Source organism: Biomphalaria glabrata, chromosome 10 (genome assembly GCF_947242115.1).
Source record: "Biomphalaria glabrata chromosome 10, xgBioGlab47.1, whole genome shotgun sequence".
Classification (NCBI taxonomy): domain Eukaryota; kingdom Metazoa; phylum Mollusca; class Gastropoda; family Planorbidae; genus Biomphalaria; species Biomphalaria glabrata.
The window spans coordinates 43,255,625-43,267,828 of record NC_074720.1 but is presented as its reverse complement, the minus strand read 5'-3'; the positions used below and the strand labels follow the sequence as shown (position 1 = coordinate 43,267,828).

Below are 12,204 nucleotides of genomic sequence, written 5' to 3'. Positions count from 1 at the left end.
AACCTTTGGTTCGTGTGCTAAAAGTTTTCCCCACACCGTAAGTCTTAGGGGACACGGTTAGAAGTGAAGGGGGCATAAGGATGGTTTAGTCGAGACCAATCACTGCCCACAGGATGTGACGTTGCAGCTCAGTGTTCAGGGCTTCTGTAACGGCTGGTCTCGGTTTAGTTCACTCTCACTACGTGGACATAAAATTATGAAAACTTGAATCAGTGTCTTTTGGATGAGTGGCTGAGAGGCAAGGCCCGCTTGGCTACCTATCAATAGGGCTTGAGTTCAAATCTTGTCTCGCACAGAGAGTTGTTTGCAGATACCTCCCAGATACCCCCCGCCCGTCCTTTGAAAACATCGGGAACGTAATGCAAATAATGCATATGCATAAATACATTCCTCGTCCCATATGCTAGGACTAATTTGTACAAATACTCCTTCTTCCCTAGTGCTATTAGAGCATGGAATGGGTTGCCTGAGCTAGCCAGGAAAACCAGTGACTTGGCAGAATTTAAGTCATTGGTTAATATGCATGACTAAATGCATGACGCGTAGGACGTAATCATCTTCTTTTTTTGAAGTAACGTCTGTATTATATAAGATAAGATAATACGCCATCTTGACCTAATTGGCGGACAGGAAAAGAAATCCTGCGTAGGTTTCCCATCAGCACATTTTGAGGCCGTGGGTCCCTGCCCAGCACGTTGTTCATTTCAGACAAAATCAGAGGTTTTGGCTTTCAGGCGCAGAGATTATCTTCCCTAAATGAACATGTGAACCACATATAAGTCACTTGCCAGTTGATCTAGTTAGCCACGAGCTAACTTTTATACGAAGCTACACTCGTAATTGTTGGACAACGAGGCGTATGGAAGTAATCAAATGCCAAGCGTAATTGAAACGAGTTCACCTCCCACACACATACATCACACACACACCACAAACTGAAGGAATGAACAAAAAAAAAACAAACTAAAGCTTAAATGTGATATTTTATGTCCTCCAATTTTAGCGACACTTGTAAAACTGTAAAAAGCTGCCTTTCCCCCCCCCCCTCTTTTTTTTTGTGCTGTCGGTCTGTTCCATGTACCGATCTTCCTGAGAATTCATAAAACACAAAACAAACACTAAAAGCCATATAAAAATGTATTTCCCCATCACTTGATTCGTGCTCGATATTAACACATGTACCGGAAGCTCAAAATTGGAACCAGTGAAATCTGCCATGTGGAGTATCACCAGAGAATGCCGACCACGTCCTCCAAAACTGCTCTCTTTACCAAGAGGCCCGTATAAGACATTGGCTCCAAATCACCCCAATAGAAAGAAAACTATATGGAGAGCTCCCTGATTTGGAAACCACTGCGCAGTTCATCTCATGTATTGGTCTAGTCATCTGAACGCTCCAACATAACAATAAGAAAGATGAAGAAGAACAAGTGCTCGATATTAATAACAACAGCTGCTTTCGATCTTCTGAAAACAAAATTTTTCGTTATTTTAATTAAGTACGCAGGGGCGTCAAGGAGTTTGTGCGTAACACAAACTCACTGTATTATTTCGTTCAGAAATAACGTTTTACACTTATTGTTAATGGGCATTTTGAAAGTCATACTTAAACTAGGGGTGGCATTGGCTGAGTGGTTAAGCGCTTCGCTTCCGAACCTGGGTCATGGGTTCGAATCTCGGTGTAGACTGGGATTTCGAATTTTGGGACTTTTTCAAGGCGCCCTTGAGTGCACACAGCTTTAGTTAGGGAAAGTAAAGGTGGTGGATGTTGTGCTGGCCACATGACACCCTGCTTGTTAACCGTTGGCCAAGAAAAAGATGACCTTGACATCATCGGCCCTAAAGATCGCAAGGTCTGAAAAGAGAGACTAATAGTTACAGAAGGCCTGAACTCTGACCTGCAACGTCACAACCTGTAGGCAGTTTAGACCAATAGCTCTTTGCCACGTCATTGAGTATGAAATGTGACGAACACACGAATTCTTAATTCAAAAGACCATAATAAGTGAGTTATTTGTTAATATAGAAAAAAAAATTATCAGGCAGTCATGTAAATCTTTGTTTTGTTTTAAATGGTTGCTTTAAAATTATTTTATTTTATTTTTTTAACCATTATATTTACAGAAACTTGCAAGACTGACACATTTTTTTAATTCTCTAATATCGTTCCTTTCACATCTCTAGATAGGTTTGATTGACAGGTTTATGGTGATCGTTCACAATTGAAGATAAATGTATTGTGAAGAAACAAGTCCTTATACGTTTAAAGTGCCTTTTAATTGTGGAACATTTTAACAAAACATATATACACGGCAAACGTTATATACAGATCTCATACTTCACTCGCTGACTTCCTTTCTTCTTGTCTACCCACTCGTCACTTCCCCCCCCCCCCCCAGTCCGCTAACTCTCGATACCCAACACTTGACCGTGTGTCACGGTTGACCACATAGTAACCGTGTCACAACATGTATCCTAGCCAAAAGCTGGACGAAGGGAGATGGCTGCAGGTTTTGAACCCGGAACTATGGAGACGACAGTCCAGAGCGCATTTATGTTTTGTAAAATGTTTCGTATAATGTTTTACATAATTCGGATGTTCCTTCAGAGTTGAAGATAGTTTACTTCCTAGTCCAAACCTCCCGCAGGACGACGGGGGATGGAGCGGGCAGGGTTTCAACCCTCGACCATCGATAAATCCGAACGACAGTCCAGCGCGCAAACCGCACGACCATTTATTCAGCCATGGTGTCAGGGGCGATTGAAGTGGGGTGGGGGCGCTCTTGTTCCTCCCATTCTAACGTGGTGGTTTTCATAGCAGCTGCCTTAACCATCTCCGAATGAATAGCGCACAAGTTCAAACTTTTCATTCAATCCTCCAGACATTTTAGAAAAGTGAAACTGTCTTCATCCTATTTAGCAGAAGCAAAACGACCAGTTAAATTTGAGATCGCCCCCCCCTCCCCCTAAAAAAAAAAAAAGTTACAGAGAGAGCTTGTGTGGAAACACAAACTCAGAATCCGCCCCGAAGTGGTCCACTCAAGCAGGTAAATGGGCGTGGTCTACTATATGTTGTACATAATAATCTATTTATGTGTATGTTTCTGTTGTGTTGTCTGTATATGAGAAAAGATTCCTTGTAATCATAATGAATTCTCATAATAACTAATATAGCAGTCTTAGTCTTGACCACTACTTATTAATTGTTGTTTTACATGTTATATTCGACTTCAATGCACACTGATTAGATTTTTAATCTTTAAAAAAAAAGTAGATATTTTGTTTAAAATATAAGTATGTAAGTCTGGCAAAAAAAAATAATTTAGTAATAAACATTTTTAAACATTTTGTGCCAAAAATAAAAACCGTTCTATTATAATTGTTTACATTACGCTAAATAATAATCTCCTTACTAAATAGTCCCCTAGTGTTGTTTTTTTTTTACTATTAATAGTGAAAGTTGTAAAAATGGCGTATTCTTATGATGAAACTACATGCATAGCTAATTTTTAAAAAAATTAATTTTTTTCGCTTTCAGAAAAAAAAAAAGTAAGTAGCCGTTGCATCAGAACTTTGAAAGGTCTAAAACATCATAATGTCGAATTTTTCAATATTTTTTTCTAGTTTATGAGATCTAAACGGGACGGACGGACGGACGGACAGACCACACAAAACTAACAACGGCTGTTCCCTTTCGGTGCTACTAAAAAAAAAAAAACTTTTGCCGAAAACAGGTGCTGACGACGAGAAAGGAAACTTAAATTGACCCCAGGGGAAAATCGGTTTTGTCTGCATCAGAGGTTAGAAAATATGTATGCCACAGTCTGTATAAGAAATGACCGCTGACCAAAGGAGGACCACAGACAACGCTTCTGGTACTCTAAAAAGACGACTGCATAATTGAGGTTATAAATGACAAAGGTTTCTTAAAAAAAAAAGATTTCTACGCCCTTAGTGTGTCATCGTCTTATCTTGTCTTATCTTATATAATACAGACGTTACTTCAAAAAAGAAGATGATTACGTCCTACGCGTCATGCATTTAGTCATGCATATTAACCAATGACCTAAACTCCGCCAAGTCACTGGTTTTCTTGGCTAGCTCAGGCAACCCATTCCATGCTTTAATAGCACTAGGGAAGAAGGAGTATTTGTACAAATTTGTCCTAGCATATGGAACGAGGAATGTGTCTTTATCTTTGTGTCTTTCTGAGTATTTTATTAAATTTTGTTTTGTATTTGAAGATTATGGTTCAGTGTTTTATGTATAATTGCTACTTTACTTTTGAGTCTTCTGTCCTGAAGGCTTTCTAAATTTAGTGATTTTACTAAAGGCGTTACTCTAGTCTAATGTGAATATTCGTTTATTATGAATCCCACTGCTCTATTTTGTGTCTGTTCGAGTTTCTTAATGTTTTCTTGAGTTGAGGGGTCCCAAACGGAGGATGCATATTCTATTGTTGGCCTAACCAAGGTTAAATAACATTTTAGTTTTATGTTCTTATTTGATTTATAGAAATTTCTTTTAATAAATCCTAATGCTTTGTTTGATTTTTTTGAAGTTTCATCAATATTTGGATTCCATGACAGTTTTTCATTTATTATAAGCAACGTCTGTATCATATAAGATAAGATAAGATAAGAATTAGAGACTTAAAGGTCTAATAACAAATTTAGTTTTCCTATGTGATATTGCATAACGCGTAGGACGTAATCATCTTCTTTTTTGAAGTAACGTCTGTATTATATAAGATAAGAATTAGAGACTTAATTTTAAAGGTCTAATAAGAAATTAAGTTTTCTTATGTGATTCGGCAACGTGTTATTTTCGCTAATGCTACTTGGAAAAAGAAACTTAATTTGTATAAGAAAATGTCTCTATCGTTTTGTCTCTCTCTGTACATTTTTAGGTTTTGTCAGTGTATTTGTTTTAAAAATTAAAGTTCCCCCTTTCAGACCTTGTAGTCGGTCTATAGGACAGATGATGTAAAGGTCATCTGTTTCTGTGGTGTGTCACGTGACCAGCACAACTTATATCAGAGCTGGGTTGACTCAGAGGCGCCCGAAGATCCCGAGATTAAAAAATCACAGTCTTCACCAGGATTCGAACCCGGTACACCCCGGTTCGGAAGCCAAGCGCTTTACCGCTCAGCCACCGCGCCTGATGTATGTATTACAGCTGCTTTAGTCTTCTGTCCTGACGTGTTTTAAGTTAAGTGATCTTACGAGTGGTGTCACTCCAGTGTTTCCCAATCTTGACTTCTAACGGAACACTTCGCACATTCTAAGTATTTAGCGGAACACTTCGCACATTCTAAGTATTTAGCGGAACACTTCACACATTCTAAGTATTTAGCGGAACACTTCACACATTCTGAGTATTTAGCGGAACACTTCGCACATTCTAAGTATTTAGCGGAACACTTCGCACATTCTAAGTATTTAGCGGAACACTTCGCACATTCTAAGTATTTAGCGGAACACTTCGCACATTCTAAGTATTTTGCGGAACACTTCGCACATTCTAAGTATTTAGCGGAACACTTCGCACATTCTAAGTATTTAGCGGAACACTTCACACTTTCTAAGTATTTAGCGGAACACTTAGCTTATTTTTTTAGAGAGATTAATTCACGTGGTGGCCTATTAGTTAATTATTCCGGTACTTTGTGGTATATTTAGGCCTTGCTAGGACTCACAGGGAACCAGTGCTCTAATCAAATGTGAATATTCATTTATTACGCATCTCACGGTTCTGTTTTTTGGATTTACTGCCAGGTATATTTAGGCCTTGCTAGGACTCACAGGGAACACAGGGAACCACTGCTCTAATCAAATGTGAATATTCATTTATTACGCATCTCACGGTTCTGTTTTTGGATTTACTGCCAGGTATATTTAGGCCTTGCTAGGACTCACAGGGAACACAGGGGAACCACTGCTCTAATCAAATGTGAATATTCATTTATTACGCATCTCACGGTTCTTTTTTTTGGATTTACTGCCAGGATGGAGGCACAAGTCTCACAAGTTACTTATCTCTGTGTCTAGAAATATTTGCTTTCTTGTCAGCGTAGGAAAAAGGAACAATAACAAGGGGGTGGGGGGGGGGGAGGGGGTGCGTCTATTGATTGCTGCACATCTAATAAGAAACATTAAGGCGCTTATTTCTGTATTGCCAGATAATCTCCACTCGCACGTGATGCAGGTCCCAGTGTTAAGAGATTTGGCCGTCTGCAAAATTTATTTTTGGTTTATTTGGAGCTCAAGGCTCAGAAAAAATCTGGCCCCTTTTTTTCCCCAACATCAATGGCTGTTCCATGGTGATGTGTCGCCTCAAGAGCATTTTGTAGAGGCGAAACACTGGATATAATGGAAGAACATAGGGGCATTTAGTAGCGTCGAAACACTGGATATAATGGAAGAACATAGGGGCATTTAGTAGCGTCGAAACACTGGATATAATGGAAGAACATAGGGGCATTTAGTAGCGTCGAAACACTGGATATAATGGAAGAACATAGGGGCATATAGTAGCGTCGAAACACTGGATATAATGAAAGAGCATAAGGGGCATATAGTAGCGTCTAAACACTGGATATAATGGAAGAACATAGGGGCATATTGTAGCTTCGAAACACTGGATATAATGGAAGAACATAGGGGCATTTAGTAGCGTGGAAACACTGGATATAGTGGAAGAACATAGGGGCATTTAGTAGCTTGGAAACACTGGATATAGTGGAAAAACATAGGGGCATTTAGTAGCGTCTAAACACTGGATATAATGGAAGAACATAGGTGCATATAGTAGCGTCTAAACACTGGATATAATGGAAGAACATAGGTGCATATAGTAGCGTCTAAACACTGGATATAATGGAAGAACATAGGGGCATATAGTAGCGTCTAAACACTGGATATAGTGGAAGAATATAGGGGCCTTTAGTAGCGTCGAAATACTGGATATAGTGGAAGAAATACATCGAAACACTAAATAATATGGCGGTTCAACGGAACATAGGCCTATTGTGGCAGCAGTGGCGTAGCGAGGTATCCGGGGTCCCGGGATAAAATAAAATGTAAAGGCGTACCCTTTCTCTATTATTATTTAGAAACTCGAAGGTTTCATGTTGTTTGGCACCTCCACGCTTTGTCTGGGCCAGATACGCCAAACGCCGTAACACTCTAACAACGAAACAACACAAGGCGAAAGGCCAACGACATAAAGGTAGTCGACGCTGATAAACGACGTCGAACAAGAAGTTTATTACGTAATGAAGGAAACAGTCGAATATCGGATTATCTAAAAATCTACTTCAGAAACTAAAACCGAACTCACTCAAACGTTGCCAAAAGTCTTACTTTCGCTACGCTTTAAATCCGAGTCTTGTTTTTAATAATCACTTCATAGTCTCTAAGCCAAAACGTTCCCTTTTTATGGAAAAAAAAAAACTTTTTGAGCTAAATTCCTAATCATGTCATAACAATGCGGTAAAAATACAATCATTCTGTAGCATGTAAAGGTGTTGTTTTTTTTTACAGTAACAGTACAAGGATAGTGCACAGTAACAATACAAGGATAGTGCACAGTAACAATACAAGGATAGCGCACAGTAACAAAACAAGGAAAGCGCACAGTAACAAAACAAGGAAAGCGCACAGTAACAAAACAAGAATGGCGCACAGTAACAAAACAAGAATGGCGCACAGTAACAAAACATGGAAAGCGCACAGTAACAAAACAAGAATGGCGCACAGTAACAAAACAAGAATGGCGCACAGTAACAAAACAAGAATGGCGCACAGTAACAAAACAAGGAAAGCGCACAGTAACAAAACAAGGATAGCGTACAGGTACACAGTAGCATAAGATATGAGATAACTCAAGGGAATATATCGATCTCTAGTGGCAGTACATAAAAGTGGCGGCTAAACGAGAGAATATGTATCAGTACATGGGGCCGGCCTCACGCGTAGGTAAACTAGGCGGCCGCCAAGGGACTCCAATAGGTGTGGGCCTCCCACAGGACTCGAAGAATGTTTTTTAGAGAAAAAATTGCGAAACATGGCTCAAATCTCAAACTTAGCAGAACTCTATGACTCTATGTCCACTAGTCTAGCTCTCTAAGTCTCTACTATCATTGAAGGTTTATTCACTAATGTATAGATCTACTTGTTAGACTCCATAAGTTAGAAGACCATTGTTTCTTCTTTTGGTGAATTGTCGAAACATTATTTCTAGTCTGGTGATCATACATCATCCACGATACATAGTCTTGCTATCGGCGTTATATGAATTTAACTTGTTGTTTTTATTTAGACAGATGTTAGAGGTTTATAATTTATTGCATATTTTTGGCCCTTAATTTTGTGTTTTTCTATTGTATTTGGGGCCACTTTATTCAACTCACCTAGGGCCTCCAATTACATAATGCAGGCCCTGCACGGGGCCAATACGAGGCGGCACAACAGATCGTTTGGTCTCGTCTTGTACGAAATTAACTGTGAATTCAATCAAAGTCACTGCCCTGTTTATGCTCTTATTAATGTTTATTCTACGCAAGTTGAACAGACAAGCCAGGGAGGATTTCTGAGATTCTATTTTTTTTCAAGTTTGTCTTAAGATCACGTGATCCTATTAGTTAGCCTCGATCTGGTTTATGATGAATGGGTTTTCCGACGACCTCATCTATTTTTAGTTGCATCACTTATTATTTTCCCCTTACAGACAGATCTCGTGCTACTGAAATGGCTATGTTAGAATGTGGTATTTCTGTAGTTTGAAGTTTTCTCCTCTGTTTTCATGTATGAGCATCGTATTGTGCTAGAGAGAATTCAGTTATTTGCTTTTGATTAGTGTACGAAATTTTAGTTCCGTAACATAACATAATTCGTTAAAGTAAAAAATTATACAATTACATTTAAGCTTAATAGGCTTAAAACGCAATAAAGTGGAGACAGGGTTGGGGGGGGGGGGAACAGTATGCGGGGCCCTACGCGAAACAAGGATTCATACGCTTCAGCGTAAGTAGATTGGCTTGAATGGTTGTATCATTATTTCTCCGTTCCCCTCTGTCTTTTACCTTGGATAGAATTTCATCCAGGCCTGTCCATTCTTTTATGTTGTCTTCCAACCGCTGTCTCTGTCTGCCTCTTCTGGTACTGTGCCATGAAGGAAGGTCTTTGCGAGCCCTGGGGGACTTTGTGATGTGGCCATAGAGTTTGAGTTAGCGTTTTTTGACAGTGGTTAGCAAGTCATCGTAGGGTGCAGCTGCTGCATTAATCCTGTTACTAATCTCTTCATTCATGATGCAGTCTTTGTAAGTGATACCTAGGATCTTTCTATAGCATGTCAATCTAGTCATGCATGTTAATCAGTAACTTAAACTTAAGCTATGCTAAGTCTTTAGTTTTCATGGCTGATTCAAATACAAAAACAAAATTTAATAAAATACTCTGAAAGACACAAAGATAAAGGCACATTTCTCGTCCCATATGCGAGGACAAATTTGTACAAGTACTCCTTCTTCCCTAGTGCTATTAGAGCATGGAATGGGTTGCCTGAGCTAGCCAGGAAAACCAGTGACTTGGCAGAATTTAAGTTAATTGGTTAATATGCGTGACTAAATGCAAGACGCGTAGGACGTAATCATCTTCTTTTTTGAAGTAACGTTTGTATCACATAAGATAAGATAAGATTCAGGTTTTATGTTTTTGCTACTTACTTTGTATTCTTCTGTCCTAAAGTGTCTCTAAATGTAGCAATTTATTTTTACTAATGGTGTTACTCTAATCAGCCCGTCGTACAATTATTCATGGCTTGATATGACAGTCGCCCAGAGCCCCGTGTACAGCTACGGGCCGCCTCGTTTAAACAGCTTGACTACCTGGCCACTGTTTGGATGAATGATTTATTACAAATGCGAAACATTCATCAAATTTCTCATTCGTGTTTTATGTAAATGTTTTCCAGTTCGACATTGAAAGATGAGTGCAGTTTTTTTGTTTACTGCGCATGTGCCAGCTGTGACCTGGAAATTTAGTCACAGCTGTCAGGGATTTTCCTAGTTTCCTTTCTTTATGTAACGAATTATTCTCAATTAACTCTTTCTCTCCGTAATTATTTACCACATTCTGGTGGAATCAACGTTGGTATCTTGAGTTAGGAAAGAAAGAGTTAACTTGCTAGATCTATTAGATGTAAGTTGATACTTATCGCCTGTGTAGAGTTAACTATTGTATCTCCCTTTATCGCCTGTGTAATCTAGCTATTGTATCGCCCTTTATCGACTTTGCAGATCTAACTATTGTGAAACCGTTTTGTTACTATAAACCTACTTATTGTGACGCGTTTTAGCGGCCCCCGAAAGGGGAAAAGACGATTTTAGTTTTGTGTGAAATGTCTGTCCCGTTTAGATCTCGTAAACTAGAAAAGATGGTGAAAATCTGACACCCTAACATTTTAGAACATTCAAAATTTTGATGCAACGGCCACTTTTTTCTTTTCTGAAAGCGACAAATCTAATTTTTTAATCACTTTTTAATCACTTATGCAAGCAGTTTGTCATAAAAATACACGACTTTTACAACTATTCACTATTAATAGTAACACACACGGGTGGCTCTTTAGAAAGGGAGATGACCATTCACCAAATTTTAAAAATATTTATGCATATGGTTTTAGATTTTTTTTGTTACATTTTTTTTTATTATATTTGTATTTCTAAGTTATGTAAGTTCTGTCATACGAACTACTACATATACACAAAAAAAGTTTTCTTTTTTTAAAAGAGAAAAAAAATCTATTAAGTTGAGCATAATTTAAAACAAAATTAATGAGTAGTTATTCTTATTATCATTTGATTTGTAATTATATCAGAAGACAAACACACGTAACTATTTTTTTTTTAACGGAAATGTTTTTTCTTGAGGATTTGAATAAGATATTGATCCTTTACAAAACAATAAGATCAATGAGATATTCATTATAAGACATCAGTTAGGCCAGGTTCAAATCTAACTTCACATTCACTTTCACATATCCTTAAGTCTGCTGGGGCACAACACAAGATCACTCTACCTTCTTTCTCCATTCTTCTCTCATTTGTATTTAATAGAGTTTCATTCTGATGTTCTTTCTGAAAATATTGAAACCTGCCTTTTTACCTGCTTGGGTGGATCCCTTTGAGGGCCTATTTTGAGCTTGTGTTTCCACACAAACTGTCTTTGTAACATTGTTTTGTTACTATGTAGGTTTATGCAGTATAAGCCATTTTATTGACAGTGTGGATATACACATTGTGGCGCCCTTTATTGGCAGCGTAGATCTGCATAGTGTGACGCCCTATATTAACTGCCTAGAGCTACGTATAATGCGACGCCCTATATTAACTGTGCAGATCTAAATATTGTGACGCCCTTTATTAACTGCGTAGATCTACATATATTGTGACGCCCACTAGCCCGCTATTAACTGCGTAGATTTACATATTGTGGTGCCCTTCATCTATATTGTAGAACTACAAATTACGCCGCCCTTTATAGAATGCACAAATATACGCACTGTGACGTTCTTTATGTGTTATGCATATTTACAAGACCAAACTATAAACATTGATCTAATCATCTACTTCATTTTGCTCTAACACTATTTTAGGGGAAGCATAGGAACTTACCTACTGTAGTCAAACCAAAAATCTACTCAAGGAAACCAGGCAGTCCAGTAGTAGGAACCCTATCCGATGCTAGAACAAGTCACACGCCCAACACTAAGTCCTCTGTACAAGTAAATGTAGTAAGACTTAATCCAATTCGAGTAAGAGCGAAGCGTCTTTTAATTAGGCCAATGTAACAGTAAAACCACAATACTCGATCTAGATCTAACACGTGATCCGATGTGATAGTAAACACAATGAGAAAAATAGGCCTACAACACATACACTAGTTCCAACACTTAGCCCGCTGTGACAATGAGACCCCAAAATTATCTTGCGATAATTAGCTCTACGCAGTAGTGGCACGGAAGCCCTAGATGCTACTTATAGTAAGGCAATGCTATCTACAGCACTCATTGACTCGATCAGCCTCTATTGATTCCCCCCTTTTTCACACCGTGTAACTGGCCCATTCCTGAAACAACCGATGGAATCAACACTTCCACTCTTCGTACCTCTGCCGGTATTCACGCGGGCCAGAGGGATTG

At 38.6% G+C, this 12,204-nt stretch overlaps 1 protein-coding gene across 3 annotated transcripts in view; it reads right to left on the bottom strand.

Moving 5' to 3' along the window:
- The window catches only part of LOC106065498 (uncharacterized), a 44,548-nt gene extending 32,344 nt beyond the window's left edge, over positions 1–12,204 (bottom strand). The window contains exon 1 of one of the 3 annotated variants that reach the window (XM_056044271.1): positions 11,678–12,204. The gene's annotated coding sequence lies outside the window, so the exon portion shown is untranslated. The remainder of the gene's footprint in view (positions 1–11,677) is intronic. The other 2 variants (XM_056044272.1, XM_056044273.1) reach the window with 2 other exon arrangements.